This window comes from Bos indicus x Bos taurus, chromosome 10, assembly GCF_003369695.1.
Source record: "Bos indicus x Bos taurus breed Angus x Brahman F1 hybrid chromosome 10, Bos_hybrid_MaternalHap_v2.0, whole genome shotgun sequence".
In the NCBI taxonomy this organism is placed as follows: Eukaryota; Metazoa; Chordata; class Mammalia; order Artiodactyla; family Bovidae; genus Bos; species Bos indicus x Bos taurus.
Window position 1 is genome coordinate 62273740 of NC_040085.1, and position 25948 is coordinate 62299687.

At 42.8% G+C, this 25948-nt stretch overlaps 1 long non-coding RNA gene across 1 annotated transcript; it reads left to right on the forward strand.

Moving 5' to 3' along the window:
- The first annotated feature begins 1633 nt into the window (after positions 1-1633).
- Positions 1634-21297, forward strand: LOC113899523. Its single transcript, XR_003512924.1, has 3 exons — positions 1634-2520; positions 17306-17436; positions 21000-21297. It is a non-coding gene; the product is annotated as an uncharacterized LOC113899523 (long non-coding RNA).
- The last annotated feature ends 4651 nt before the right edge of the window (positions 21298-25948 follow it).

A 25948-nucleotide genomic window follows, 5' to 3' on the forward strand; every position in this document is an offset into this window, starting at 1 on the left:
TATAAATGTATAGCTCTTAAGTCTTTCTTGGTAGTCATTCCTTGAATTAAGCCTGGTCTAGAATTCTCTTAGAAAAGAGGGTGAGCAGGACAGGTGGGGAGTAATGTGAACACATTATGTCATCAGTGGTTATACTGGTAAAGGTTTAACAAATGGCTCTTAAGAAAAGAAGAAGGCCCTGATTTGAACTGCAGCATTTGCCAGTTCTTCTGGTATAAGTATTCCCACCATGGCTGCTTTCAAGCTACCAACCTGCTGTCACTGAATGCAGAATTAAAAAGAGATGCACACAATTGGCTCTTATAAACCATTGTAAACTGTTCCAGCACCCCACTCTTAGGTCCATAAACAGAGTAGTGGGGATTAAGCAATCAGATCAACTTTCTCTGTGACTGAGACATCTGAGCAGCCTGAAAGTTCAGGACTGACAACTGGGGGTAACCAAATGGATGGGGGAGGGCAGGATGAAATTAGTAAAGAAAGATGGGAGGTACAACCTGATCAGTTGTCAGTCATTCAATACATGTTTATAAGCAGCTGTTATTTGTGAGCTTCTTGTATATTGTCACCCTGTTTATTTAACTTATATGCAGAGTACATCATGAGAAACGCTGGACTGGAAGAAACACAAGCTGGAATCAAGATTGCCGGGAGAAATATCAATAGCCTCAGATATGCAAATGACACCACCCTTATGGCAGAAAGTGAAGGGGAACTCAAAAGCCTCTTGATGAAAGTGAAAGTGGAGAGTGAAAAAGTTGGCTTAAAGCTCAACATTCAGAAAACAAAGATCATGGCATCCGGTCCCATCACTTCATGGGAAATAGATGGGGAAACAGTGTCAGACTGTATTTTTCTGGGCTCCAAAATCACTGCAGATGGTGACTGCAGCCATGAAATTAAAAGACGCTTACTCCTTGGAAGGAAAGTTATGACCAACCTAGATAGCATATTGAAAAGCAGAGACATTACTTTGCCAACAAAGGTCCGTCTAGTCAAGGCTATGGTTTTTCCAGTGGTCATGTATGGATGTGAGAGTTGGACTGTGAAGAAGGCTGAGCACCGAAGAATTGATGCTTTTGAACTGTGGTGTTGGAGAAGACTCTTGAGAGTCCCCTGGACTGCAAGGAGATCCAACCAGTCCATTCTGAAGGAGATCAGCCCTGGGATTTCTTTGGAAGGAATGATGCTAAAGCTGAAACTCCAGCAGTTTGGCCACCTCATGCGAAGAGTTGACTCATTGGAAAAGACTCTGATGCTGGGAGGGATTGGGGGCAAGAGGAGAAGGGGACGCCAGAGGATGAGATGGCTGGATGGCATCACTGACTCGATGGACGTGAGTCTGAGTGAACTCTGGGAGTTGGTGATGGACCGGGAGGCCTGGCGTGCTGTGATTCATGGGGTTGCAAAGAGTCGGACATGACTGAGCGACTGATCTGATCTGATCTGGACATGTGTTTGGTTGTGGGTAGGTTAACTGTCCATACAGTTGGGAATAGAGTAGATCCTTTTCTTCAATTGGTTTGCAATCTGGTTTTGCCCAGAGCTGACTACTGAATCTTGGCCAGTGTTGATGGTGATGGAGGAGGATTACTGTCCACCTTTTTGCACTAATGAAGCACTAAATGGATCCTTTATAGCTGTATAAAGACTTGGTGGGCAGGGTTACTGTCTGGTCTGATGATCAGATAATCATTAACAAGTGATTGTCCTGCTGTTAGTGTTTATGGGAAAAGAGCAGCAATCAATACTGCCATCTTAAGAGGAAGAGGAAAAGGGAAACCTCCCAAATGTCAACCCCTGCCACTCATACAGCAGCATTCTGTGACCATATTGCAACTGTTCATTCTGTTTAATCTTTGTTGGGCCAACTAAACCTTATTTTGGGGGCATACGTACTTTTTTGGCCAGCTGTTCAAAATGATTTGAAGATGCTTGTTCTAAAACTCCTGTCTTGTAGCAGCAGAAAACCTAGCTGGTTAAATGATGATGCATTGTAATATCTGCTGCTTTCAAATAAGCAAGATGTCTTATTTCCAGGCAGTGCCAGATAACTGAGCTATATATTCATTCATTCATTTATTCATTCATTTACCAAATGTTTATTGAGGGTATTCTCAGTGCCAGCCCTGCAGTAGAAACTAGAGCTACAACAGAGAACTAGAGAGTTATTCACTCCCCTCATTATGTTTAAAATCAACTGGAAAGAATAAAGCAATAAAAAAGCAGTAAGCCAATGATTACCAACTGTGGAGGTATAAGAAGATAATAAACAAGGAGCTAGTCTTAGATAAGGTATCCAGGAAAGCCCTGAGTAGATTACATTTTAATTTCAGCATGAAGGAAGAGGAAACAGCCACACAAGGTTTGGAGTGAAGGGTGCAGGGAGCCCTGGAGAGCAGACCATGGAGACGTCCAGGCAGAGGAAATAGCATGTGCATGCACCTAATGCAGAAAAGAGCTTGGTGGATTCAAGAGCTAAAAAATAAGACCAGACACACCTATAAAGACAGAAAACAGGTTAGTGTTTCCTTGGTCTGAGAAGTTGGGGGGAAATGGGGAGTGACTTCTAATGGGCACAGGATTTGGGGGAGAGGTGATAAAATGTTCTGATATTGATTGTGGTGATGGTATATATTGAGAAACATTCAATTGTACATTTTAAATGGGTGAATTATATGATAGGTGAACTACAACTTGATTAAGCTGATTTTAAAAAACAACCACTTGAATGTTTGGAGACTAAGGAGCAAGAATGATGGACAGTGAGATGAAATCAGAAATTCTCAGGCAGGCTTATAGCACTTGGGGTCTGTGGTAACAAAATTGGTTTTTACTTCGGGTTCAAAAGAAGTCATCACATGGGTCACTGAGTGGATGTGAGGTGGGATGGGAAGGCAAGGGTGGAAAGAGAGAGCACTTGGGAAATATTGCAGTAATGTAGGTGAGAAATGCAGGCTAAGATTGGGTGATTGAAGTCGGTGTGGAGAGAAATAGGGATGCAGAATATGTTTGTGGGGTATCTGTAATTGATAGGAATTGAGGAAGATTTAAATGTGCAGGATGGGGAGAAATGATGTATCAAGAATCCCTTCTAACTTGTGTACTTTCCAAACTGCAGCTTCTAGATCCTGAAGCTGAAGACACAAAAATAAACAAGGCCTGTGGCCATCCAACCCAGACCTTCCTTCAAGAATTTCTGTCTTGTGTGTGTAGGAATTGTTAGTACTGTGAGAGAGTTAATAATCTTGGTGTGTGTTAGTCCCTCAGTTGTGTCCAGCTCTTTGCAACCCCATGGACTGTAGCCCACTAGGCTCCTCTGTCCATGGGGTTCTCCAGACAAGAATACTGGAGGGGGTAGCCATTCCCTTCTCCAGGGGATCTTCCCAACTCAGGAACAAATCCGGGTTTCTTGCATTGTAGGCAGATTCTTTACTGTCTGACCCACCAAGGAAGTCGATAACCTTGGTTGTTGTTCGGTTGCCCAGTCGTGTCTGACTCTTTGTGACCCCATAGACGGCAGCACACTAGGCCTCCCTGTCCCTCACCATCTCCCAGAGTTTGCCCAAGTTCATGTTCATTGCATTGGTGATAACATCCAGCCATCTCATCCTCTGATGTTCTCTTCTCCTCTGCCCCTGATCTTTCCCAGCATCAAGGACTTTCCAGTGAGTCATCTGTTTGCGTCAGGTGTCCAAAATACTAGAACTTCAGCTTCAGCATCAGTCCTTCCAATGAGTATTCCGGGCTGATCTACCTTAAGATTGACTGGTTTGATCTCTGTGCTGTCCAAGAGACTTTCAGGAGTCTCCTCCAGCACTATAGTTTGAAGGCATCAATTCCTTGGCATTTTGCCTTCTTTACCATCCAGTTCTCACAACAGTATATGACCACTGGGAAGACAGTGGACTTGACTATATGGACCTTTGTCGGCAGAGCAATGTCTTTGCTTTTCAACACACTGTCTAGGTTGGTCATCGCCTTCCTGCCAAGCAAGAACTGTCTTCTGATTTCATGGCTACAGTCACTGTTCCCAGTGATTTTGGAGCCCAAGAAGAGAAATCTGTCACTACTTCCACCTTTTCCCCTTCTATTTGCCATGCAGTAATAGGGCCAGATACCATGATATTAGATTTTTTTTAACATTTAGCCTTAAGCCAGCTTTTTCACTCTCCTCCTTTACCCTCATCAAGAGGCTCTTTTGATCCTCTTCACTTTCTGCCATTAGAATGATATCATCCACATATCTGAGGTTGTTGATGTTTCTTCCGCCTGTCTTGACTCCAGCTTGTAACTCATCCAGCCCAGCATTTCTCATGATGTGCTCAGCGTATAGGTTAAACAAATGGGGTGACAGCAGACAGCCCTGTCATACTCCTTTCTTGATCTTGAACTAGTCAAGATTTCATACAGAGGTCTAACTGTTGCTTCTTGACCCACATACAGGTTTCTCAGAAGACAGGTAAGACGGTCTGGTATTCTAGTTTTTCTAAGAGCTTTCCACAGTTTGTCATGATCTACACAGTCAAAGGCTTTAGCGCAGTCAATGAAACAGAGATAGATGTTTTTCTGAAATTCCCTTTCTTTTCTATAATCCAGCGACTGTTGGCAATTTGAACTCTAGTTCCTCTTCCTTTTATAAACCCACCTTGGACATCTGGAAATTCTTGCATAATGCTAAAGCCTAGCATGGAAGATTTTGAGCATGACCTTACTGGTATGGGAGATGAGTGCAATTGTCTGAGGTGTTAGCACATTTTTTAGTGTTACCCTTCTTGGGAATTGGGATGAGAATTGACCTTTTTCAGTCCTGTGGCCACTTCTGGGTCTTCCAGATTTGCTGACATAATGAATGCAAAGCCTTGATGGCTTCCTCCTTTAAGGATGTGAATAGTTCTGCTGGAATTTCATTGTATCCACTAACTTTATTCATATGAATCACTGCCTTGTCATGGTGGAGGGGCTTGTGTAACTCAATGAAGCTATGAGCCATGCTGTGCAGGGCCACCCAAGACGGACAGGTCATGGCAGAGAGTTCTGACAAATTGTGACCCACTGAAGGAGGGAATGGCAAACCACCCCAGTATACTTGCCGTGAGAACCTCATGAACGGTATAAAAAAATAACCTTGGTACACACTGCCAAACAGTTTTCCAAATAGATATCACAACTTCTATTTCCACCAACAGTGTATGAGACATTAGATGCCAGAGGGAAGAGGGAGAGCATCAAAATGCAATAAGTTAAACTGACAGTATGTTAGAAGATGGTAAGTGTTATAGAAAAATAAAACAGGGAAAGGAAGACAACTTTAAAGACCAAGTTCATTTATGTGTTCCTATTTATCTTCTTCTAAACATACTTCACATGCTAGTAAAGTAATGTTCAAAATTCTCCAAGCCAGGCTTCAGCAGTACGTGAACCGTGAACTTCCAGATATTCAAGCTGGTTTTAGAAAAGGCAGAGGAACCAGAGATCAAATTGCCAACATCCGCTGGATCATGGAAAAAGCAAGAGAGTTCCAGAAAAACATCTATTTCTGCTTTATTGACTATGCCAAAGCCTTTGACTGTGTGGATCACAATAAACTGTGGCAAATTCTGAAAGAGATGGGAATACCAGACCACCTGACCTGCCTCTTGAGAAACCTGTATGCAGGTCAGGAAGCAACAGTTAGAACTGGACATGGAACAACAGACTGGTTCCAAATAGGAAAAGGAGTACGTCAAGGCTGTATATTGTCACCCTGCTTATTTAACTTATATGCAGAGTACATCATGAGAAACGCTGGGCTGGAAGAAGCACAAGCTGGAATCAAGATTGTCGGGAGAAATATCAATAACCTCAGATATGCAGATGACACCACCCTTATGGTAGAAAATGAAGAGGAACTAAAAAGCTTCTTGAGGAAAGTGAAAGAGGAGAGTGAAAAAGTTGGCTTAAAGCTCAACATTCAGAAAACGAAGATCATGGCATCTGGTCCCATCACTTCATGGGAAATAGATGGGGAAACAGTGGAAACAGTGTCAGACTGTATTTTTCTGGGCTCCAAAATCACTGCAGATGGTGAGTGCAGCCATGAAATTAAAAGACGCTTACTCCTTGGAAGGAAAGTTATGACCAACCTAGATAGCATATTGAAAAGCAGAGACGTTACTTTGCCAACAAATGTCCATCTAGTCAAGGCTATGGTTTTTCCAGTAGTCATGTATGGATGTGAGAGTTGGACTGTGAAGAAGGCTGAGCGCCGAAGAATTGATGCTTTTGAAGTGTGGTGTTGGAGAAGACTCTTGAGAGTCCCTTGGACTGCAAGGAGATCCAACCAGTCTATTCTAAAAGAGACCAGTCCTGGGTGTTTATTGGAGGGACTGATGCTAAAGCTGAAACTCCAATATTTTGGCCACCTCATGTGAAGAGTTGACTCATTGGAAAAGACCCTGATGCTGGGAGGGATTGGGGGCAGGCGGAGAAGGGGACGCCAGAGGATGAGATGGCTGGATGGCATTACTGACTTAATGGACGTGAGTCTGAGTGAACTCCAGGCATTGGTGATGGACAGGGAAGCCTGGTGTGCTGCGGTTCATGGGGTCACAAAGAGTTGGACACGACTGAGCAACTGAACTGAACTGAAACATATTTCTATTTAATCTATCCAGGGGTGACTTAATCATCTTAAGGGGATTCATTGAGCATTTACTAGATATCCAGCACTCTGTTAGAGATACAGAAGTACAAGGCAACGTCCACAGTCAGAGAGAATCAACAATGTGGTTGGAAGTCACAGTGAGCACCGATTCAACCACTCACGAGAGCATGTGTTCAGTGTTGCCCTGGGATGGACTGTCAGTGTCAGGGAGAGAAAAGTGTCACCTCTAGTACATAAGGGACTACAGGTGGAAGAGAGGCTGGAGAGAGGTGGAAGCATAGGCCATGGTGTAATCTTATTTTTTTCACATATTCCTCCCATTTAAAGGCCCTCCCATTTTGTATTCAAAAGGGCCTCATAATATTTTTGTGCAGCTGTAACCTGCCTTTTTTGGGAGGATTAACAAGTCATGCATTATTTCACATTTCAATAATGTTTGGTGCACTTGTTCTGTCAATGGACATCAAGCCTCAGCCTCATGCCAGACCAGATACCAAAGATACACAGGCACATCAAAACAATCTCTGCCCCCAAGAAGTTTATGATCCAGTAGGAAAGATGAAGTAGATACACAAATAACTACAACAAAAGAGAAAGCAGATTGCAGCAATTCCACTTTGGGATATGTAGCTGAAGGAAATGAAGTCACTGTGTTAGAGAATTATCTACATCCCCCACGTTCACAGTATCCTTATTTATAGCAGCCAACACATGGAAACAAGCTAAGTGTTCATCAACAGGTAAACGGATAGAGAAAATGTGATAGATATACAATGGAATATTATCCAACCATTAAGAAGGAAATTCTGCCATTTGTAGCGATGTAGCGACATGAATGGATCTTGAGGATATTATGCTAAGTGAAGTAAAGAGAAAGACTAGTACTGTATGATCTCACTTAAATGTGGAATCTGAAGAAAACAAACTCTGGAACAAAGAATAAATTGACAGTTGCCAGAGGTAGGAGTAGAAGGCGGAGGATGAAGGAGATGAGTGGCCAAAAGACACAAACTTCTACTCCTGGGGATGTAATGGCCCAGCATGGTGACAATACTCTTTTGTATATTTGAGAGCTGCTCAGAGATTACATCTTAAAATTCCCCACCACAAGATAAAAAATTGAAACTGTGTGAGGTGATGGATGTTAATTCAACTTACTGGGGTGGTCATTTTGTAAGGCTGTTGACCCTTAACGTGGGTTTGAACTGCATGAGTCCACTTATACATGGATTTTTTTTTCACTAAAGATGTACTATCCATAGATGGGTGGATGCCAACCATGGAGAGAACCAAAAGTAAAGTTGCACGTGGGTTTTCAGTTGTCTGGGGGGTGGTACCCCAACCCCTGCATTGTTCAAATCAAATCATTATGTTGTGTACCTTAAACTAATACAATGTTATATCACAATTCTATCTTGATAAAATCAGGGAGAAAAGAGAAAGTAAAATGTCATAAGAAAGGTGTTGGCAAAACATTTCAGGAGTTTGAATAATAGATGTTGAGAATGTGTATGCATGCTAAGTCGCTCAGTCCTGTCTGACTCTTTGTGACACTATAGACTGTAGCCCACCAGGCTCCTTTGTCCAAGGGATTCTCCAGGCAAGAATACTGGAATGGGTTGCCATGCCCTCCTCTAGGGGATCTTCCCCACCCAGGGAGTGAACCCAGATCTCTTATGTCCCCTGCTTTGGCAGGCAGGGTCTTTACCACCCGTGCCACCTGGGAAGCCCAGATGTTGAGAGACCAAGCAGCTAAAATCTCACATAAACAACACACATGTGTGTGCGCACGCACGCACACACACACACACACACACGCACCTGGTTAGCTGTTTCTGTGGCCAGTAGCAGAACCCCTACTTGGCTGAACAAACTGCATCTTTTCTCTCTTGTATCTTTCTCATACTCTGAGAGTTAATTCTAAAATTCTGCTTGGAAAAAGAGCTTTCATTTGTGAATCCTGCCATCTTCCTGTGGGATCAAGCAGCCCCCAGTGCCACCTCAGCAGCAGCAAACCCTTCAGCTCTGAGCTGGGCCTGCTGGGCCAATAGCAGTGTGAGAACGAGGGCAGGAAATAAATGCAGAAGGAGAACAAGGAGGTGGAGTGAACAAAGAAGAAGAAAAGCAATCCCTGAGAGGAGGGCTTCAGGCACTCATGCCTTGTCTAGAGTAGGCAGGGAGGGGTGTCTCAAGATTTCATATGTATCATGCTCTCATGGATGTGAGAGCTGGACCATAAAGAAGGCAGAGAACCCAAGGAATTGATGGTTTTGAATTGTGGTGTTGGAGAAGACTCTTGAGAATCCCTTGGACATCAAGGAGATCAAACCAGTCAATCATAAAGGAAATCGACCCTGAATATTCACTGGAAGGACTGATGCTAAAGCTGAAGCTCAAATACTTTGGCCATCTGATGCAAAGAGCCAATTCACTGAAAAAGACCCTGATTCTGGGAAAGACAGAAGGAAGAAGGAGAAGAGGGTGACAGAGGATGAGATGGTTGGATGGCATCACCAATTCAATGGACACATTTCAGGAGATGGTGAAGGACAGGGAAGCCTGGCATGCTGCGGTCCGTGGGGTCATGAAGAGTTGGACACGATTTGGTGATTGAACAACAATCACACTCTCACACATAGAGAACACACACTCTCATATTGCAGACTCACTGTGTATGACTCTCTCATGGAACACAGAGGCCAGTGGTTTAGGAAAAACATGCAAAGAGTGGATCCAAGTCTGCCTTCGTCCCTTTCTCCTCTAGCTTCTGAGGACAGGGGTGAGACGATTGCTGCTCTAGGCTCTGTCTTAGACCACCAGGGTGAAGCCATTCTCTCCACAGGGAGGAGCTGCATGGGAACACGGCTGCCAAATTAGCCCTGGAGTGTCTACCTCCAAAGTACTGCCCTTGCTTGTCTGAAACACTGTTATTTTGGGTATCTGTTATTCACAGTTAAGCCTAATTCTGAGACAGAATTTTTTCTGATACAGCTTGGTTTCCTTAACAAATTAAAATTCAAAACCCAATTACCAGATGATTTCCATTACATATGATGAGAGCTGATGTGATCTTTCAATTATATTTTAAATCTCAAAGGCAATTTTGTACTTCAAACAATAAGGAGATATTTTAGGAAAGAGTGAAATTTCTCTTTGAAACGCTCATCTTCCTCCTCCTCCTCTACCAAATTCTACTGTCTCCAAAATAAGTACTGTTTAGTTCATGATCATCTTTTTAGGTCAGTCTTAGCTGGACATTTACGAACATATGTGAGCATTTTACAGAAACTTTTTTAAAAATGGCCCTACTATGTATATTATTCGGCAGGTTTTTTTCACTGTGTGAAATGTAGAGTGAATATCTGTTCATATGGGTGTATTTTTTTCAACCACTTTGAAGTACTCCATAAGTGTGGATGAACCTCATTAATTAACCCGTTGCCTCTTGATACACTTTTAGTTTCTTTCTAATTTTCAGAATCATGAACCATGTGCATTCAGCAATCTGTGAGCATGAGTGAGATTCTGGTGGGACAGATTTCGAGAAGGGAATCTGCAGAGTTTTGACCTTCCAAAGTAGACTTCTACGTTCTTAAAAGATTGGAAGTTGCATGGCAGTTTTCGTTGTTTTGCCTCCCAAGAGCAGCTACCAGATGCAGAACTAGAGACTGAAGGAGGATGGCATGAAGATCAAGTGTCCATTTCATCCTCTTGTCCTTTTGAACTTTAGGAGACTGAGAAAGGACCTTGCTCATGACCAGAGCGAGGCTCGATGTCTCCAGTGAAATAACAGGGCCTGTGGTCACGTATGACCTGTGGCTAGCTGAGCAGATATTCACCCAACTGCGCACGGTGTTCTTTATGGCCTATTGAACATTAGGATCGGGATTCAGGAAAGGAGAAGACCTTCCTAGGTATAGTTCTACACTTTGCTTGACATTCCTCTAGGCTGAACTGATTTTGAGACTATTCAAACTCTGCGGAGTGATGTTCATTTTAAGAGTGTCTACATCATCACCTTGACTCATGGTTCTCATCTGCACAATTTCCTCAAGACCAAGAAATGAAACCAGCCCAGAGCACATTTTGAATGAGAGCTGGATCTATGAAGGCCAGTCACGTCAGGGAGAAGGCCAGGGTAAGCACGAACCTTGTTTCTTTTTGCAGTGAACTATTGCCTTTCAGTCCCAGTCTATTTAAGGAGCCCCAGGAGTAGGTCATATCCTTCTCAGTGTAGCATTGCTCAGCAGAAATCCGGGAATTATTGACCAGTCCCAAAGGCTTCAAACTCTAGACTAGAGAGATTCTTGACCTTTCTTTGGTCCATGGATGTATTTGGCAGTCTGCCAAAGCCCATAAACTCCTTCCTCCATGTTTTTAAAATGCTTCACATAAAATACATGAGATTACAAATGAAATAAGTCATGTTGAAAGACAGTTATTAAAATTATGAAAAATACTCAGCCATAAAAAAGAACAAAATAATGCCATTTGCAGCAACATGGATGGATCTGAGTGAAGTAGGTCAGATGGAAAAAAACAAAAATCATATGATGTTGCTTATATGTGGAATCTAAAAAAAGGGTACAAGTGAATTTATTTCCAAAACAGAAGTAGAGACAGAGATGTAGAAAACAAATTTATGGTTACCAAGGGATAATGGGATGGAGAGGGATGAACTGGGAGATTGGGATTCACATATACACACTAATACATATATAATATAACTAAAAAGGACCTATTGTACAGCACAGGGAACTCTATTCAATACTCTGTAATGGGCTATATGGGAAAAGAATCTAAAAGAAGAGTAGAGAGATGTATATGTATAACCGATTAACATCGCTGTACACCTGAAACTAACATTGTAAATCAACTATACTCCAATAAAAATGTTAAAAAGTTATGAAAAATAAATGTTACATAATGTGTATGCGTGCTAAGTCGCTCAAGTCGAGTCCTACTCTATGCAATCCTATGGACGGTAGCTCACCAGGCTCTTCTATCCATGGAATTCTCCAGGCAAGAATACTGGAGTGGGTTGCCATGCCCTTTGCTAGGGGGTCTTCCCAACCCAGGGGTCAAACCCGCATCTCTTACATCTCCTGCACTGGCAGGCAGATTCTTTATCACTAGTGCCACTTACGCTTTTTTGTTAATATTAAATAATTGTCTTTTCCAGCATATTGAGTAACTACTATCATTTTGAAGAAATAAATGTAAACAATATTTTAACATGTCTGCAGTAACTGCAAAATGGCATGAAACTGTGATTTCTATCTGTGACAGAGGCGGAGGTACTGCTGATGCCACTGCGGTTTGTTGCCTAGGCACATAAAGGAAATACAAAATTTGAGTTAGAGGTTAGTGACAATGAGTTGTAATTTTTTTCTGCTCAAGTTCACAGGCCTAAAGTCTTTTGTATAAGAACCCCTGCTCTAGACCCAAGTATCCTCTTGCTTGCTGGACTGCTCACCCTGGCATCCCCCAGACAATACCAGTTCAGAAAGTGGAGTGAACTGGTCCTCTTCCTCTCTGTCCCCATTGCCTCCCTCTCTCCACATTCACCACCCCTCACCCAAATCCAGACCTGGGAGTGACCCACTTCCTCCTCCTCTCACACTCTCCTTCTGTGCGGCTCCTCTTCTCCCTGCCCCGTCCTCTTAGTGGAGTCTCAACCGGATGTGCCCTTGTGGTAGTCTGTCTGTCTTGACCCCCTGCCCTCCAGTCTGTCCCCGACACAGGTGAAGAGGTGACTGTTCCAGAACTCTTTGCAGTCTGCATATGCTTTAATCTTTGCCTGACTGTAGAGTCCGAGCTCCTTAGTGCAACACAGAAGGCAGTCTGGCTTTCTGCAGTCTGGCCCCGGCCACTTTTTCATCCCTGTCACTAATTCCTTCACCAACTCTCCAGGGCCCCACTTTATGGAAAGGCTTATACTCCTCTCTCTCATATCCTGGTTGCTTTGCACCTTCATGGACCCCTCCTTGAAATGCCCTTTTCTACCCTGGCATCCTGGTTTATGCCAACTCATCTTGACATGTCTAATCAACCTGCAACACCCATCCCCCACCACTGCTGGCCACCCCTCCATGCACACACATATACATACAATTGATACACTATTTTCGCCTTGGTTTCTTCACTGCTTCCAGTAAATATTTCCATTAATAGCAGCTGAAAGATCTTATTTCTCTCTCTCTCTTTTTTTTAATCTATCATTTTCTGCCAGGTACGAAGAATATTTCAAGGGTTGATATCATGTTTTTGTCTGTTTTCTCTTTTGATTCTTTAACACTGAGCATGGTATTCCAAGGAATCTTCTCGACCCTGGGATCGAACCCAGGTCTCCGACATTGCAGGCAGATTCTTTACTGTCTGAATCACCAGGGAAGCCCCAAGAATACTGGAGTAGGTTCCCATTCCCTTTTCTAGGGTATCTTCCCAACCTAGGGGTAGAACCCAGGTCTCCTGCATTGCAGGCAGATTATTTACCATCTGAGCTACCAGGGAAGACATGTAGCATGTAGAATATGCTTAATAAATGTCTGTCTTTTTGAAAGCTAAATAACCAAAGAGCCAACGAGTTAATTAGTGAGAAGAAAAAAATGCACTTGTAATTTCTTGTCTTTAAATAAGGCTTCAGTTGTAGCACTGACTCATGATAAAGAATACTGTGGGGCTAAAAACACAGAAACCCTGTTATCGCATTTCTTCTTCAGCCATTCTGTTGTGCATGCTCTTCAGAGATGAAGGAAGTAAGAAATGGAGAGGGTCTTTTATTCTGCTTTGTATCTGAGGTTTGGTTGGTGGAGAGAATCCAGGACTCCATCTTTGGTAAATCTGCTGATTTGCTAGGAAATATGTGCTAAGGAGTATAGGCATTGCTGGTCCCAGGAACTTGTGTTTACTTGCCCGCCAGGGAGTGGAAATTTCCAATTCCTATTTGAAATGAATTCCAGGCTTGGAGGTCATTGAGTAAAAGTCTCAGGACCTCTCACAGAACAAAACCATACTTTCGGCTTTCTACTTTATTCAGTTCAGTTCAGTTCAGTCACTCGGTCGTGTCCGATTCTTTGCGACCCCATGAATTGCAGCACACCAGGCCTCCCTGTCCTTCACCAACTCCTGGAGTTCACTCAAACTCACCTCCATCGAGTCAGTGATGCCATCCAGCCATCTCATCCTCTGTCGTCCCCTTCTCTTCCTGCCCCCAATCCCTTCCAGCATCAGAGTCTTTTCCAATGAGTCAACTCTTCGCATGAGGTGGCCAAAGTACTGGAGTTTCAGCTTGAGCATCATTCCTTCCAAAGAACACCCAGGACTGATCTTTAGAATGGACTGGTTGGATCTCCTTGCAGTCCAAGGGACTCTCAAGAGTCTTCTCCAACACCACAGTTCAAAAACATCAATTCTTCGGTGCTCAGCTTTCTTCACAGTCCAACTCTCACATCTATACATGATCACTGGAAAAACCATAGACTTGACTAGACAGACCTTTGTTAGCAAAGTAATGTCTCTGCTTTTCAATATGCTATCTAGTTTCCTTCTAAGGAGTAAGTGTCTTTTAATTTCATGGCTGCACTCACCATCTGCAGTGATTTTGGAGCCCCCAAAAATAAAGTCTGATGCAATTTTTACTGTTTCCCCATCTATTTCCCTTGAAGTGATGGGACCAGATGCCATGATCTTCATTTTCTGAATGTTGAGCTTTAAGCCAACTTTTTCACTCTCCTCTTTCACTTTCATCAAGAGGCTTTTTAGTTCCTCTTCACTTTCTGCCATAAGGGTGGTGTCATCTGCATATCTGAGGTTATTGATATTTTTCCCGGCAATCTTGATTCCAGCTTGTGCTTCATCCAGCCCAGCGTTTCTCATGATGTACTCTGCATCTAAGTTAAATAAGCAGAGTGACAATATACAGCCTTGATGTACTCCTTTTCCTATTTGGAACCAGTCTGTTGTTCCATGTCCAGTTCTATGGTCCAGTTCCATGACCCGCATATAGGTTTCTCAAGAGGCAAGTCAGGTGGTCTGGTATTCCCATCTCTTTCAGAATTTTCCACAGTTTCTTGTGATCCACACAGTCAAAGGCTTTGGCATAGTCAATAAAGCAGAAATAGATGTTTTTCTGGAACTCTCTTGCTTTTTCCATGATCCAGCGGATGTTGGCAAGTTGATCTCTGGTTCCTCTGCCTTTTCTAAATCCAGCTTGAACATCTGGAAGTTCACGGTTCACATACTACTGAAGCCTGGCTTGGAGAATTTTGAGCATTACTTTACTAGCGTGTGAGATGAGTGCAATCGTGCGGTAGTTTGAGCATTCTTTGGCATTGCCTTTCTTTGGGATTGGAATGAAAATGGACCTTTTCCAGTCCTGTGGCCACTGCTGAGTTTTCCAAATTTGCTGGCATATTGAGTGCAGCACTTTCACAGCATCATCTTTCAGGATTTGAAATAGCTCAGCTGGAATTCTATCACCTCCACTAGCTTTGTTTGTAGTGATGCTTTCAAGGCCCACGTGACTTCACATTCCAGGATGTCTGGCTCTAGGTGAGTGATCTATGCTTATCACCTTCTGGGACCACTGCCTGACAGTCTTCCTTAATGGCCTGGTCCCTCACTCTTGAAACCTGTATTCCTTCTTAAAACTGTATTGTTATTCCCCATCTACCATGTTAATTTGTAAATGGCCACTGGACAGCACTAACCTGTCCATGCGATTACCTACTGGTACTACAGAGCTTCTTCCCAAATGGTGTGCAGTAGGGATGGGTGGGGACAACTCCAGTTTCCTAGAATTCTTCTAAATGAGGAAGCAGATTTAACCTTCTTGCTTTGTTCAGTTCTGCTGTGCTCGGTATATTATTATTCTTTGGGTTAATAAAGAAAAGAAGGTGTTTGTGAGTTTTTATAATCATTATTTAGAAACTGCTATTTTTGAAAGCATTACTGTGTTAATATGTTATTACTGTGTATCTCAAGCTAACAGGGTTCTCCTTGGCTCAAAATGTATGTGAGATAGGTGGACAGAAGCAGTGGCCTTCAACTCAGGCACCAGAGCGTTTGACTTTCTTGTTAGGAAGACCCTCATTATCACTAACTTGAGAATCACTGCCAGTTATAAGACAGATGTGGTGTTGCTACAGTTATTCATCAAATGGAGGGAGAGAGTGACCTTTGACATCTATTAGGATGAGATGGAAAGCTCTGGTATTGGCTCAGTTAAAATGGTGCACACGCCCATGCTGACCCCTTCAAGTCCAGAGTCAGGGCACTGCTTGGAGTCACTTGACTAAGCTCTCTGCTTCTGCACAGAGGAATCTTTACATAATTCAGTCTCTAGTTCCAAAAGACCAAAGCCTTTCATTGCCACCTGCCCTGGGACAGACTTCTCATTCAGTGCTCTCCATATTTTTAAGGACAGGAGACAGCTTTTGCTAAATGCTGATGGAATACATAGACATTTAGTTGCAGCTTAAAAAACAAAAAAACAAAAAAAACTCCCACCAGAGCTAGCTATCTTTAGCAAGGTCTCCCCTTTTCCTTTTTTTGGAATCACAAAGCATACGTTTCTCCTGCTAATTAGTATTTCAAAAGCAAGCTCAGAGACAAGGCAAGGAATCCAGAAAGCTTTTAATTTGCAGAAATGTTTTGTTTTTGATGCAGCCAAGGCGGCTTAAACACATGCTTTGTTAGAAGCAGGAAGATGACGGGGAAATGAATCTGAGGTCTTAAAACTTCTTGGGCACACAGTCTGCAGAGCACCTAGAAATCCCCATAGGGACATGGTCTCAGGGGCTTTGGAGGCCAATTCAGTGAGGGATGTCACAGGAGTGGACCCTGGCAGCTCAGCTTCCTGTACCTCCACCTTCACATTTGTCTACCTTACTCCCCTTCTGGCAGTACCCTCTCCATCCCACACAGGGTTGGTTGCCCTAGAGACAAAACTAGGACAAGAGAAAGTAAAATGCCAACTGGGCCAGGGTGTTGTGCACTCCGAAAGAAGCAAAAAGGGGGTGCTGGGCCATAGACTGAAGCTGTCAGGGCAAAGCCCCTGCCAGCCCCGGTGTCAGGGAGAGAGGGAGTTCCAGGTGCCAGGAGCCAGAGCCAGACACAGAGTCACCACCCACAAAGGAGGGAAGGAGAGGAGATCCCAGGTCACTAACTGCAAAACCCAGGGATATCAGACGTCCCAAAGAAAAGTTCAGAGGACAGCATATGGGCTAAGATGAAACTGGGGGGGAGCTTACTAATTTTTAAGCTGCACCTTGTATAAATTAAAGTAGTCTGGGCATTTCTAAGTAGAAACCAATCCTCTTTCCCATTATAAAGAGGCAACTCTCACCCTCCATTCAAACCTAAGGCCTCCATCAGAAAACTGTGTTCCCCATCTCTTCATCTTCACTACAGCTATGCCCTAAATTATTCTCTCTGGTATCCTCTGTCTTTCTCCACTGTCTCTTTTATATCAACTTTATAAGTCTATTCCAGTTTTTCCCATCATAGGAAAAACATGCTTCCCTAAGTTCTGGCTTCCCTATAGTGATAATGAAAAAATGAAAGGAAGGAAGGAAGGAAGGGAGAGAAGGAAGGAAGGGAGATACTTTTGTGTTTAAGAATGTATACATTGTTTGTAAATCTGTTTTTCAAATCCAGGAAATGAATATTACTAAAGTCAAGATGGAATATTACAAAGGTCAAGAGGAAAGGACAAGAAGAGAACGGACAGTCTACCTTCTGGGGACCTGATAGTATTCTATGTCTTGACCTGGACAGTGGTTATTCAGGTGTGTATTTTCTTATTATTTTGTTAACTGAATATATATATATTGAATGGGATTTTCTATAAGGATGTCACCTTTTAAAATTTTAAGAATTTTTTTTAATTGAAAAAATGAAAGAGCAACAAATTCTGTGCTTAGGGTTCTGTCCCTTCATCTCTCATCCTACTTGGATTGAAGTCCTTCTAAGGGGGCTCTGATACACAGTAAGAACATTCAGCATGGGCACACTTCACAGTTTGCAATCCAGGATGAAAACAAACACCTCTTCTGAGACCTGTATATCAAGTCTGCAGGACAGTGTTCCTTGTTTTGCCCACATCCACCAGTGTGCCAGTAAGCTGACTTTTCACAGGGACAGCGGTAGGGCTTGATTTGCAATGTTTGCCAATTTCTGTGGTGTAAATATCTCCACTGAGGCTGACTTTAAGCTGCTGATATGATGCCACTTGTGAGCTGGAAGGACCTGGCTCCAACATATCACTGCCATGGTGCTGATCAAATCTCTGTGGCCAGGGTGATGTGAGGCATACTCTGTTCATCTTGGGGCAGGAGGCAAGCAAGTGTGGACCAGACACCCGAAGTTTGCTTCACCAGTACTGCATAGAGTTGGGGAGGGTGGCTGGTTAAATGATAAATGAGGAGGTGGCACCAGAAAACTGGAATGAACACTCACACTTGAAAACAGCACATGCCTATTAGACTGTGTCTTTTCCTCTCTCCTTCCCTCTTCTGTGTGCTTCCTCTGGGATCTCATCCATCCCCATGGCATCAATGCTGATGAAATAATGATCTCCAAAATCCACATCTTCAACCCTCACTTGACTTCTGAGCTCCCATCTTGCCTTTCATTTGTCAGTGGAGTATCTCCATCTGATTGACGCAGCAACCACAAACTGGGTGTGCCCACAATCAAAATCATTCTCTCTCTGGTTCACTAGTTAGAAACTTCAAAATCATCTGACTCTTTTCACTCTTCCTCACTCCCACCCACCCTCACCCCACATAGAGCTGGTCCGCAAAAGGTGTTAGTTGCTCAGTTGTGTCCGACTCTTTGTCACCCCATCTTCCCAACCCAGGGATCGAACCCAGGTCTGCCTCATTGCAGGCAGATTCTTTACCATTTGAGCTCCCCGGGAAGTCAGCAAGCCAAAGTTCTTTTGATTTGTATCTCTAAAATATCAGATCAATCCACTTTTCTCCCTTCTAGTGTCATTGCCCTAAATCAAACCCACACTCTTACCCAATTTTTACCTTTGACTCTATATATGGTTTCCAAGCCTTCTCCCATTCATCCAAATTTCAAACAACATAATCTTTAAAAAATAAAATGTGATTATGTCCTTTCTCTCCGTCAAATTCATTTAAAGGCTCCCCATTGCCCATAGGATAAAGTCAATAAGCTCTATCTCTATCCCCAGGTCACATCAGTTCTCACACTTTGGGGCCTTCATGTGCTGTTTTTTCTGCCTAGAATGCCTTCTTCACCTACCTGTCTGGTGAACACTTACCCATCCTTCAATGCCCAACATAAGCATGAGTTTCCCCTCCTTCCTCCACCCCAAGCTCTAGAACTAACTGCTACATTATCTGTGTTCTCACAGCTTACGGTCAAAACCATAATAATAATGCTTTATACTGTATTATTAACTGTTTATTCATAAATGCTTTTGAATGAATGATGCATTCTAGATGTATAGCGAATAGGAAAGACACATAATCACACCCACCAAGCTCTGTAGTCCTGGTTTTTTTTTTCCGGTGATCCAAATATCTGTTCTGCCTTTCAGACAGTAAAAAGTTTTATTTCAATGTTAAAAAAAAAATAATAATAAGTCATCTAGGCAGAGTCTTGACAGTTAAGACCATAAGCTCATCTAACAATTGGCTGAAAGATGCTGATAGCTCAAGAACACATTTTCATTAAGAAAGAAATCTGTATTTACATCTCATATACAGATGAATGCATTTCCTTTTATTTCATTTGTAGTCAAATATATTTTAATATTAAAGAATTATTTTTGAGACAATCTTCTGCTGCATCTGTGTGTTAGAAGGCACCGTGTTTCATGGTATAAGAATGAAATCTTTCTGTAGTAAACCTGGGATCAACAGGAGCATGGAGGTATCGTCAGCTTTTTGTAACTCAGGCTGTTAAAGTGCAGAGGCAGTAACTCATTGTCATTCATTTTGCCAAAAGACAAATTTAAGCACAAAAAAGTTGAGTTTTACTTAAAGGAAAAGAATTTGATTGGTATACTGTATTATTTGCTCTAGTTTCTAGGACACACTTGCCCTCTTAAAGAGGATTAAATGGCTTCAAGTGGGAAATTAAGAGTTTACTAAAGAAATCAGATTACTGATTACTAAAGAAATAAAGATCTTGTTGTTATATACATGGGAAGACTGGAGAAAAAACACAAAAACAGGGACAGACTATGGAACAAAAACTGAATCAATTTTAAAACTATCATCTACTGGTTTTAAGTTCTATAAGACAACGTGGTTTTAAAGTTTAAAATATTATTGTACTTGAAAATAATTCCCTTTCTTGATATTGGCATTAACATTTGAATATATGCAACATGAAAATGGAAATCACCAATAAGCCTCAACTAAATTTTAAAATCAAAGACCTGATGCTAGAATGAAGTTACCTGTGGCCCAGCCTTTACCTACTATGATAAACATCTATGGCAGGAAGGGGAAACATGGAATTTTTTCCTGGTTTTTCCCTTGCTTTCATGCCCAAGGGCGACAGCACCATGGAGTGACAGCACTTGTTACTATGATCCGTGTGCCGGTCTTCAGTGCAACATCACTGGGGAAAGCCATCAGTAATCGACCACTGTGGACTCACACATGGTCAGCACGGATGGAACACTCGAACTGGTAACTTTGGGGATGTTTAATACAGGGATGCTTGCTCTGCTTTGCCACTCCCAGGCCTGAAGTACAATTGGTTTGAAGAATCCAGACAGAGTGGCCATATGGAGAGGGCATTTGAAAGGACCTGTGGCCTTTGGTGGTGCAGCAGCCAAACCCTTGCAATCTGGCAGCGGGTGGGACTGGGAAATAAATACCCAGGCCTCCCTCTTCTCACCCCCTCAATCTCCTGCCAGTGTGCTCCATTAATCAGGCCCAGTTGGTACAGTCTGTACTGGGCAGCCCTTGTTGCATGGAGTGGAACAGAGCAGAGTGGAGAGTAGATCTAGATGGCACAATGGAATATTTCTGATTGAGGATAGATTGAAAACATGTCCTTTATAGCTACCCGATTGTGCTGTCTTCTGCAAGGGGTTCAAAGACAAAGTAAAATTGGATGGGCTGCTGACTCTAGGACACCACTGAATTTCATGTCTTCATTTTCCCACTGGTTAGGCAGGAGTGAGCCTGTAGCCTTCTGAGGTAGATGATGCAATTCTCTAAGTTTAACATTCTGAACCAATTGAGTTGTTGGCAAGAGAGTACCAGCCGATGTTGTTAGAAAGATGTGATAGACTATTTTGTTTCTGACGTGTCTCAAGCAAAGCACTCAAGGAAAATTCCTCCTTCTCATCTGTCTGCAGGTGGGATTCTTGTTTCTCTGGAGTCATCTGTGAGTGTTACTGATCCCCACTCTGAATCCCAAGCCAGTAGAGAAGCGTGAGTTTTCAGGAGGGTTTATTCATATCCCGTCTATATATTTTTGATGGAAACCTGATATCTTGATTCCAGAGCCAAGTGTCTTGTGATCTGCCATCATCCAAATGTGTTTTTAAGACCTCATCTCAATGGTGTTTTCTTCTGCTGCAAATAGGGTGTTGTTGGTTTCTTTTCTGTTGTGGAAAATGTCTTGTATGCCAGTTTTCAAAAATAAAAATTCTAAAACTGTCCATGGAACATTCTAGGAGGACTCTCAAGAGTGGAGAAGTTCTTGTACAAGTAGTGTTTGTGTTAGCATCTGGCCTGTGTTTAAATGATCACATTAGGAAAGCAGCCTGTGGGATTTCAGCTTAATTACCTATAACATACACTATTCATGCAAAGAGGAATGGGGGGAAGTGAGGGAAACTAATATTAAAAATGAATGCAATGTAATGTATTGCTCCCCATCCCCCAACCTTTTGGTACAAAGACAAGTAAAGCAAAGAGGTGCAAATATATAATTATATATAATTTATCACTATTTCTCATCTGACCATTTAAAAATTTATTCAATACATGTTGATCGTCAATGTGGTCAGTGTATCTTATTTATGTTTCATCAGGAAAACTAAAGGAGAATCTTGTATATTTTCTCTTTGCATTTAAAGACATTTGTTCACTTTAATATTTAAAGAGTACATATGAAACAACAAAATCCTTTTCTTCATGTTTGACGATCATCCAAATCTTGATAAATAATAAGCTTCCAAGTACTGTTGTGAGATTTATTTTATTCTCCTTGGGCCTGGAATCTACATGAGAGAAAAAAAGGCTCAAAGCCATGGGACAGGACTGAGACTGCCCTCTCTTCTGTCACCCGCACTCCCATCTTCCTGCTGACTCTCTGGTTCACTGATTCCCTAAGCACTCCTGGCCACTCCTGCCCTTCTCCTCAACCCAGGTGCTGTAAGCCCCATCACTCCACCCTCGCACCATGTAGTTCATTTCTGTGCTCTCCTCCTTTGCTTTCTCTTTAACACTCATGCCTCCTGCCTTTCCTGAGCCATCCCATAACTTAGGGCTGACTTTGGAAGGTGCTTGAGTCTCTAAATACTCAGCAGACCCTACTTATCCTTCCTTGTCAGTTCAAATGGGTCCAGCCTACCCAGAGAGATATACCACGTTAGCAGGTAACAGGGTGAGTAAAATATAGTTCTTGACCTATAGAGCTTACAGTCTAATGAGGGAGTTAGAAATACACACACCCAACCAGAGTTCAAAGTAATAATGCATATAATAATAAGTTCAGAAATGGGAATCTTTTTAAAAGAGAAGCATCCAAGGAAGAGTTCAATTCTGACCAAGGATGGATGAGACTGGAAGGCTTCGTGGAGAAAGTGGCATTAAGGATGGGCCTCCACTAGAGGAGGGAGAGTGAGGAGGCCTCCAGCTAATCAGAACAGTGCAGGGGGTTAGAGATGTACCCATCACCCAAGGCAGAGGGAGGGCGGTGGGAGAGTCAGATTGCTGAGGGGAAGGACACAATAGGAGAAGGAAAAAGTGAAAGGCAGCATCTAGGAGACTGCTGATGGTTAAGAAAGGCCAGTGAGGGGGCTTAGAGAAAACCATCAGCGACTGAAGGAGAATCAAGAGCTCAGTGGCCGGGAAGCTAAGGGATGAAAGAATTTCTAAAAGAAGGGATGGCTAATAATAGTCATGAGGAGAATAACAACTAACATTTGTGGACTCTTTACCATGCGCCAGGAATTGTATGAAAACTCAAGTTAGGACTTGTATCCAGGTCCAACTGATGCCAATACTCTTAACTCTACAAATGCTGAATCGAATGGAGATGTAAAGCACGCCGTTGACTGTGGTGATGGGGAAACTGCAGTAGAACAGTCGGGACAGGTTGCAATCGAAGAAAGTAAAGGTGTCAGATTTAGCATTTCTTCTTAAAAGTTTGGCAGTAAAACTTTAGAAATGGGGCAGTAACTTAAGAAAATGGGAAGGATTTTTTTTTTTTCTTTTAATGGGAGCTATTTAGAAATTACCTTGAATATGAGCTTGAAAATGTGAGAGGAGATTCCCAGGGAGATGGGAGGAAGTGGGATCAAGGACACATGGAAAAAGATTATTGTGGAAAGATTGCTTCCTGCCTCTGAGATAAGAGAAGGGGGGACAGGGTGAGCATTGAGCAGATCTGCTGCCCGGAGTGGAGCAACTGAGGAAGTTGGCTGAGAACGGCCTCCATCTTCCTACAGCGGTGCTGATGAAATGAGCCGGGAACTCTGCAAATAGAAAATAGCTTGGCCACTGTAGATCATGTGCTCGAAAAAGATGATCTGTAAAAAGTCACAAATGTCCCCTTGGAATGCCTAAGGAGTATATTTGGGACAGAGAATGCATAGCAGGCAAACACCACCACCATGGGGTTAGATGGAAAATGTTTTTGAAAGTAAGGAATCCCAAAGACAAAAAAAAAAAATCAGATTCACATTCCATTTGAGTGCCTAGACTTCTTCCCTTACTGGCTTTTTTGGCTATGCAAACAATAACCTAGTGGTTTGGGCATCTGTATACCAGAGGATGAATGGCAAATGAAAAGTTACCTTGGCAGAAGACAAGGTTCTGAATGCCAGTGTTGTAATAAAAGGTCCTTTGTAGCATAAGCTGCACAGTACAAAGGTTTGAAGTGGGAGTTTCTGAATTGCCTGGGGATCCAGCGAGGGACAGAGGAGAATCCTTTCTCATTGTCCTGACACAGCACTTGCCTTCCTAATTGACTGTGGAGTGAAGTAGAGTGAGAAGAGTGTGACCCCGAGCCCCGAGAGACCAGGATTAAAGTCTGAGTCCTCTCCTTACCAGTGCCTGGCTTTGGGCAAGTTACTTACTGTCTCTGAATCCCATCTATACACTGGAGATAACAACACCTGCCATACAGAGCTGTCAGGATGGGGTAAGGTCACCCATCCGTTTTCTGCTCCTTTTCCCACCTGCCTGGAAAATCTCAGATTCTAAGTAATGGAAAAGGATATATTGATTACATCCATCAGAGTTCTATCAGGCCCCCTCTCAGAGATTTAAGCATCTCTTTTTTTAATGGTAGAAAATATTTTTGTTAAGCAGAGGAAGAAATGATCAGGGCCAAGTCCATTGAAAACCTGGGGATTCCGTGGAGATGCAGGCACCTGCCTGGGATTCCCCTGGGATTTCTTTTTGGTCTGCTAATTACCACGGCCATCTCCAGAGCATGTTCTCCTGAACATCTGAAAGGAGATTGGACAGAGAGGGGGAGCCTCTTGGAGAAGAGAAAAGGCAGGCACTCATGAAATCAAGGTTTCGTGTCTCTTCCCCTAGGGAGTGACAGAATCGGGTGTGTGAGGCTTCCATGGAACCATCTGAGCCACTTGTCATGAATTTGTTTCCAGAAAGACAGGCCTAGTCTTAACATAGGAGAGCCTCTTCTTCGGAGTGTGAAAAGTTTGGCATAAACTAAGAAGAGAAGCACAACCTTTGTCAGATTTCCCAGCCACAAAATTCTCAACATTGACATTCCTGAGCTTTATAGAAATGTTGAGAAGTAACCTTTTTGCTAGAAGCACACACTACTTCAGCAGGAAAATGGAAAGGATCAGAGGAGACCTATCCCAAGGCACTACCTTACATCTGCCAACCCACCTGCCTTCCCTCCTGAGGCTGTGACAACGTGACTTTGCGCCTGCCTGTGGCCTGTGTCTCCACCGGGGCACTACATCATCCCTTCAGCCCCGTCTAAGGATGTCTTCTCCAGCAATTCCCCCATCCCCTACACCTTCAAATCTCCCCTCTCAACAGAATCATTCCCTCCAGTACACAAACATGTTGTTATGCTGAGCCACTTAAAAATAATCCACTTCCTCTTCTGGTTATACTCTATTTTTCTCTTTCCCTTTAGAGAAAAACCTCAGGGAAATAGGCATCTGCTGTTGCAACCTCCAGTTGCTTCTCTCTCCCTCTCTTCTGAACTCACTCAAGGCATTATTTGAGCCCCACTCCTCCCCTGACTTTGCTCAAGGCCACCATTGAGCTACAAGCTGGCAAACTCTAATGTAACCTCTTAGATCTCAGCTTGATTGACCTACAAGCAGCCTTTGACCAAGTCAGTCCCCCTTTCCTCCTGGAGACACTTTCTTCTTCTGGTGTCCAGATTCTCCTGGTGTTCCTCCTACCTCACTGGTCAAAGTCTTCTTCATTTCTCCAAACACTAAATGTTGGATGTCCCCAGAGCTCAACCCTTGGGTGTTTCGCTTTTTAATTACATTCACTCTTTTGGTAAATGTTTCCAGTCTTAAGACGTTAAGTACCATCTTTGTGCTGATGACTTCCAAAATTGTATGTCCCATAGGAGTGGAGAATTTTCTGGAGTGTTTTTCACAATATTACCTCAGCTTTTGGAAAATAATAGCATCTACTGAAAGTTTGAATGAATGGATTTTACTAATCGAATGTATTTGAATAGCAAAAGAAATAGTGGTTAAATTTTTAAAAAGGTGTTTGGAGAAAAGATGGCAGAAATCTAGTGTTCTGGAGTATTTACACTCATGCCAATGCTATCACCCCTAGTAGTTCAGATGGTAAAGAATCAGCCTGCAATGCAGGAGACCTGGGTTTGATCACTGGGTCAGGAAGATCCCCTGGAGAAGGGAATGGCTACCAATTCTGGTAGTCAGGCCTGGAGAATTCCATGGTCAGAGGAGCCTGGCAGGCTACAGTCCATGGGGTCACAAAGCATCAGACACAACTGAATGACTAACACTTCACTTCAGAAATATCACCCAGTATAAACCGAACCCATGGTCTTGGAGAGGGAGATAATCAGAGGTAACATTTTCTTAGCTGCATGCTGATG